Genomic DNA, 6,919 nt, shown 5'->3' on the forward strand with positions numbered 1-6,919 from the left:
GGTCAAGGCTAGCGCTCTACCACTTGAGCCACAGTGCCACTTCTGGTTTTCTGAGTGGTTTATTGGAGATAAGAGTCTCATGGAGGGGCTGGGGGTTTAGCCCAGTGGAAGGGCGCCCGACTGGGGCGCCCAAGGCCCTGGGTTCAGTTCTCAGCCCTAGTTTAAAAAAAAAGAGTGTCATGGACTTTTCTGCCCTGGCTTTGAACAACGATCCTCAGATCTCAGCCTCCTGAGTAGTTAGGACTACAGGCCTGAGCCACCAGCACCTAGTTTTGTAAAAGTACTTTATAATGAAAGCAGTAAGGGATCTTATATTTATTATAAGTTAGATACTTCAATATCTCACTTAATCTTACGAGGTCAGAATTGTCATCTTCTTGTTATCTTCATTTTAAACATCAGCAAATTATGGTATGGATTCACATAACATTGAACATTATGTGTCAGGCACTGTTTCAATTATTTTTTGTATATTGACATAATTGCTAATTTTAGCAACATTAGAAAGATGGTGTGTCCAATTACCCCATTTTGCAGATAGAAATTGAAGAACAAACAGATCAGTGAAAGTAACAGACACTTAGGATTGGAGTCATGTGATATTTGGCTGGATTCTATGAGTGAACAAAAAGCCTGTGTAACCTAAGGAATAGCAAGTGGATATCCAGTATGGAATGGAATCAGCACAGGTGCTCTTAAATGGACAAATGAATCAAGAAAAGTTGGTATATTTAAACAATGAAACCTGTAAGTAAACACTGGATGATATCCAAGTGGCAGATTTAAGCAAATGCTCAAAGTACTCAAAATTCCTTAGAAGGCAAAGCGATAGCCCAACAAAATAAGCAACAAGAAACAGTACTTGCAAGAGGTAGTTGGGGCCAAGGAGAGAGCAGTAGACAAATGAAGAGGGGGAGAGACAAATGAAGAGGGGGAGAAATCAAGAATTCCATGTATATTCCAAACAACTAAGAAAAGGTCAGGGGGGGTGAGTGAGAATGTTGAGTACCACTGATCAAGTGAGTTGTATTCATAAATTGCTTTGTTAAATGGTAACTCATGTACAACTGGAGATAATAAAAAATGAGTTCAAGGATCAGAAAGACTTAGTTTTATTTTAGTTTATTTCTATCTACCACTTCTGTTCAGCAGATCTTTTGCTACACCTGTCTTTCTGATCCTTGAACTTTCTCAACTTTTAAGTCATTTTCTCATTTAAGTGAAACTTTGTATGTTATTGTTGTTCCCTGACTTTCAGAGTATTACGATAAAGTCAGGGAGTATTAGGGTAAAGTTAGGGAGTAACAATAAAATACAGAGTATTAGGATAAACTTTTTCACGTAAACTACAATGACACATTTGTAGCTCCACCTAGCAAGTATTTAATTCTGATTTAGGCATTTACATTAACCTCTTTTTAAGATAGAGAGTAACCTCTTAATTGTCTCTTTTCACCATAGTGCCCAGGGAAAGTTTGAAATTAACATTTGTACTGAAGTGTTCTTTGTTTCTCTCTTAAAGAGACAAAAAAGAAAATATGATATTACCATAGAAGCCTGAGTAAATAATTTAATGTAAGTTGTGAGAATTTGTATTATTATATAATAAAATGCTTAAGACCCCACCACGATGAGGTCCTAAGATGGCACTGGCTGCAATGGTTGACACAGAGAAGCCAACGTAAGAAAGATGAATTTTAGGCTCCATGTTGTGAGCAAGGAAGTTGTGGGCCTCCCTGCCAAGCTCTCTGAGGAAGATCTGCCGCTGGTGTTGGATTCGGGGGGCCTGCCCACCACTGCTTGGGTCTCCTTTACAGCAGACAACAGATGTGAAGCGTGGACAGGAAATTCACTCTTTCTGAGCTGCAAAAACTAGCTTCTGAAAAGAAAGTTGGTTACAACAGGGTACAACAAATAAACCTTGCAACCAAACCCTAGAGCTGGTATAGAATAGCATGTAGCCTATGTAAGAGAAAGCTTGGTGTTTTTCTTTTCTCTGAAACATCTTTTTCTTAAACAGCAAAAAGAAATGCAACACAATTTTAAATATTTGTAAAATTAGGTCACCAAAGGGATGCAAAATGTTTGCAGTATGACTATTACATCTTTATATAGTTAAAGTCATTCATCAAATCTTATACTAACACATAAAATTATCCCATGATTAAAGTAGTTCAAATCTAATAACCATAAGCTATATTAGTGGATCTCTTTTCCTAGTATAATATCTTGATATTACCTCTGATATTGATTCTTTACCAAATGAAATCTATGAACTACATTTTTAAAATTAAAATAATGACTAAAATTCTACAAACCAATTAGTTGAATTTATAGAAAGAATGAGATAAAAATACTGAGCTTACCAATTATACATATAAAAATCACTTATTCATGATTCTAATACTAGTACAATCATCAAAGAATTTGGTAACAGTTAATTGACTCGGTACAACAAATAAACCTTGCAACCAAATTCTAGAGCTGGTATAGCATAGTATGTGGCATATATAAGATCATTCAAACTTAACCCACTTTCATATATATATATATATATATATATATATATATATATATATATATATATATATATATATTCCCCATAAGTCTGTTCTGTGACAGAGACAATACAAATCTGGAGTGAAAACATTTGGAGTAAGTTGCTACTTTTATCAATTTTTTTTACCTATTTCTATTTATTCCTCCAAGATTTTCTACTTCTAATAGATACATAACCAAAATGTTTATCTTTTCAGATACCAAGTTGCTTATTTGGTGCAAAATTAAGTTGCTTTTTTGTTTTTAAACGAATCTCAATTTGATAAATTAGTTTCAAATTAAAATCCTCTTTATAGCCCAAATCTGTTTTCAAATAATTAAACAGAAACCATCAGTCCTATCTTATTACTAACACAACTGACAAACTTTAGGAAAGGTTTTGGTTAACATCAGGACTTACACATCAGGTTACTGTTAGGTGATTACTACTCAAAGTACTTTTGCAAATGTGAAACTATCTTGACTTAGGAGAAGAGAAATAGGGAGGATGAGGCAGATGGAGGAGAGGCACACAATGGTGGTCAGATACATACATAAAGCTGTGCATTCAGTACATGATTTTGGTCACATTTCACAACATGGTTATTTTCTTGTATATCTCACTAAGTAAGCATGTAGTAAATGACATTCCTAAGCCTACATATCAACGCAAATTCAATAAGACATTCATCTTCAAGTTAAAATATATGCAATTCTAATCATAAAGTCTCTACAAGATATCTGCACATTTTCTTAGACTAACATAATACACAGACTAATGGAAGTCTCCTGTTAAGTAGTTAATTTTGCCTATATTTGACATTGTTTTCATAAACAAAGGTACTGTAACTTTTAGAATCTACCCACATTTTAAAGGGGGGAGAGAGGAAGGGAGGGTGAAGGAATGGAGTGAAGGAAAGAGAGAGAGGGAGAAAGAGAAGCAGCAAATCCGTAAATGAACTCAATCCCTTACTTTCTTTTGCTTTTTGTGTCAGTTTGGAAAACACTAGAAGCAGACATGGCGTTTTCTATATATTGTCCAAGAACTTGGTTTTCTGATTTCAGCTTCAGTTTTTCTTCCTTAACTGCATCTACTCTTGCTGAGAGATCTTCAAGTGTGTGTTGAAGTTCCAACACTTGATTAATAAGTCGTGTTTTTCCCTCTAGTTCTATCTGATTTTCCACATCAACTGCATCCATGTCAGGGTTCATCATCCTCCTGGGCACTGAACTGTACCTCACACAGAAAAATCATGATGAATGGTCGTCAGAGGGAGAGGCAGGATCCGGAGATCATGCCCTGGGCCAGGACTTCAGCACCAACTGACCAAGAAAGTTATTTGTGAAAGCCAACATGGCCACAGGAGGAGGTCCTTTTGACAAAAGTATGAACAATCAGGATTTACCCAACTGGAGCAGTGAATGTGTTGACGATCGACATAACAACATGGATTGAGGTGGCCAACAGAAGAAGGCAAATAGAATTCTTTTCATCAGAAAAGAACAAGTTTGGTGTAGGCTTGTTCAAGTTCCTGACTATATTACCAAATCCAAGACATTGTGGGCAAAAATGCAAGATCTGTTAATGTTGAGCATTTACTAATCTAATAGATCAACTTAAAGAACAAGGAAAATCATATGTGAAGTTTCTCCAAAAAATCCTTGCTAGAGAAAAATGAGGATATTCAGAAAAATGAGGAGATTCAGCTCCGAGATCTGGTTCTGTAGCTGAGAATACATCACTAAACATAGATGTGCAGTCTGAGGCTTCAGATACCATGAAAGTAGTAAATGTGGCTCACCTCTATGAGGTGCTGGATCAAACTGCAAGAAAGAATATTTGAGAATGCCATTAATGTCCATGATTGCAGCTGGTTACCATAAAGATAACAATAGAGCACTGAAAATCATTACTACATTCTGGTCATGGCACCAGTTACATCCCTCCATCACCAACTGATGAGCTTTAGACACCAATGTCAGCCCTTTCACTGGTATGATTAAATGTCTCAGAAATATCTTGCTCAAAGGTGAAACCAGCTGGAGGAGATATACCCCAAACAGTACCATCATCTGGATCAGACTTCAGCAAGTCACAGACCCTCATGGGGAAATTCCTGTAGGTGATCAAGGCTCAGATGTGATCCAGGGTATCTATGGATGCTGAGAAACCACCATGCAGTTAGAAGATCTGCCCATCCACCAATGCAGTGAGAGGAAGATTGGAAAAGTTTACAGACCTTTTTGACTAACATTTCATTTCCATATTTCCTTAAACACTCATCATAGAAACCATAAACTTGTGTACTCTCACGATTCCCTCGAAGAATGGTGATGTGTTCATGGTAATGAAATTTAAGAGCTAGAAGCAGTATGACTGTTTCAAGTGAATAATATCCTTTGTCAATATAATCTCCCATAAACAAGTAATTTGTTTCTGGTGATTTCCCACCAATTCTAAACAGTTCCATGAGATCTTGAAATTGCTCGTGCACATCTCCACAGTGTGACTAGACATGGAAGCTCTTGTACATGGGATTCTTTTTTCAGGATTTCCTTAGCCTTCTCACAGGGACTCTTGATGTGGGACTCAGCTGCTTGCATTTATTCAGCTATTCTATCCACGGGTCCAGCACCTTGGTGAGCCACTTCATGTCCATGATGCCATGCTGGAACTGGCGGCTGCTCTGCGCTGCTCCCCCACCACCGCCTGAACACCAAGATCAGTAGAAAACCCTTGTACTTTCAGGTACATTGTAAAAAGCTTTGGTCAGCACTGCAGTAGACAATCTCTCCCACCTCTTCCCCAACACACACCTGTATAGAGTCCACATTTTTCTTTGGGCTTCCTAAGGACAAGCTTGGTCTCCATCTCTACAAAAACGTTTATATTTTTTATTGTAAAGATAATGTACAGAGGTTTTGCAATTATGTAAATGAGTACATGTTCTATCAAGCATTGTTACCCCCTCCATTGTTTCCCCTACTATCCTTTCTCTCCTCCCCAAATCCTCCCTCCCCCCTCTACAACTATCCTTTCTCTCCTCCCCAAATCCTCCCTCCCCCCTCTCCACAGTTGTAACATTCCTTTTCAATATAGTGTCTTGTACATCTCATTGTTACAGTGGGTCAAATTGTATCCTTATTTCAGCATGTTGTTGGTCAAACTGTATCCTTATTTCAGCATTTTGTTATTTCCCTTCCCCTCCCTAAATTAGAAAAATATATATACAAGATCCAGGGTAGCAGAATCAAATGCAGTGAAAACAGGGAAAGAATATACAGGAAGAATATACAATGTACTATGTGATTTTTCTGTTTCTTTTATAAATACATTAAAAACTACATCGAGAAAGATAAAACCACTTGTGTCCCTATCTTGGGATTCATTTTGCTTAGCATCAGGTTATATGTTCACGTGTACGTAGCTTTTGACCTACTCTACTTGTCGTAGACATATTAGTTATTGCGGATAAGGGAAACCATGGGACATATGTTTCTTTAAATCTGGCTTACTTCACTTAATTTTTTTCCAAGTCTTTCCATTTCCAAACAAATGAAACAATGTCATTCTTTATGATGGAGGCATAGAATTCCACTGTGTACATATACCACATTTGCTTGATCCATTCATCTACTGAGGGGCATCTGGGTTGGTTCCATATCTTAGCTATGGTGAATAATGCTGCGATAAACATAGTTGGGTTGGTAGCTTTAGTATGGTCTTGTTTGTGATCATTTTGGTAAATGCCCAAAAGTGGGATTTCTCAATGTAGAGTCTTTTGAGGAACCTCTAAATTGCTTTCCAAAGTAGTTGAACAAGTTTATAATCCCACCAACAATGTAGTAGGGTTCCCTTTTGGCCACATCCCCTCCATCATCTGTTATCAGATTTCTTGATTCTAGCCATTCTAACTAGGGGGAGGTAGAATCTCAATGCTCTTTTGATTTGCATTTCTTTTATGGCTAGAGAAGTTGAACAGTTCTTCATGTGTCTATTGGCCACTCTTATTTCTTCAGAGAACTCTAAGTCTCTAGCCTACTTGTTAATCAGGATGTTGTTTGAGGATTTATTGTTGGAGGATTTAATTGTTTGAGCTCTAAGTAGTTTTTAGATAGGAGGCCCTAGTCCATTGTATGGCTAGTGAAGATCTTCTCCCAATCCATGGGCTTTCTTTTGATCTTTCTAGATATGTCCTTTGCCGTGCAGAAACTCTGCAGTTTCATGCAATACCATTTGTCCAACCTTTGATTTGTTGTGTTTTTGGGTCTTTATTAAGAAAATTTTGGCCTGTGCCAAGGAGCCCTAGATTTCTCTTATTCTTGTAATGTTTTCAGGGTGTCTGCTTTGACTTCATGCACCAGAATCAACTCCAAAATG

The 6,919-nt window shown here is 37.3% G+C and overlaps 2 pseudogenes; both read right to left on the minus strand.

The window, feature by feature from the left end:
- Nucleotides 1-3,507: 3,507 nt before the first annotated feature.
- On the minus strand, nt 3,508-3,753 carry LOC138836756 (short coiled-coil protein pseudogene; annotated as a pseudogene).
- A 450-nt stretch (nt 3,754-4,203) lies between these two features.
- Nucleotides 4,204-5,198, minus strand: LOC138836757 (serine/threonine-protein phosphatase 2A catalytic subunit alpha isoform pseudogene; annotated as a pseudogene).
- Nucleotides 5,199-6,919: the final 1,721 nt, after the last annotated feature.

This window comes from Dipodomys merriami, unplaced genomic scaffold, assembly GCF_024711535.1.
Source record: "Dipodomys merriami isolate MVZ:Mamm:240054 unplaced genomic scaffold, mDipMer1.0.p SCAF_2573, whole genome shotgun sequence".
NCBI classification, from domain to species: domain Eukaryota; kingdom Metazoa; phylum Chordata; class Mammalia; order Rodentia; family Heteromyidae; genus Dipodomys; species Dipodomys merriami.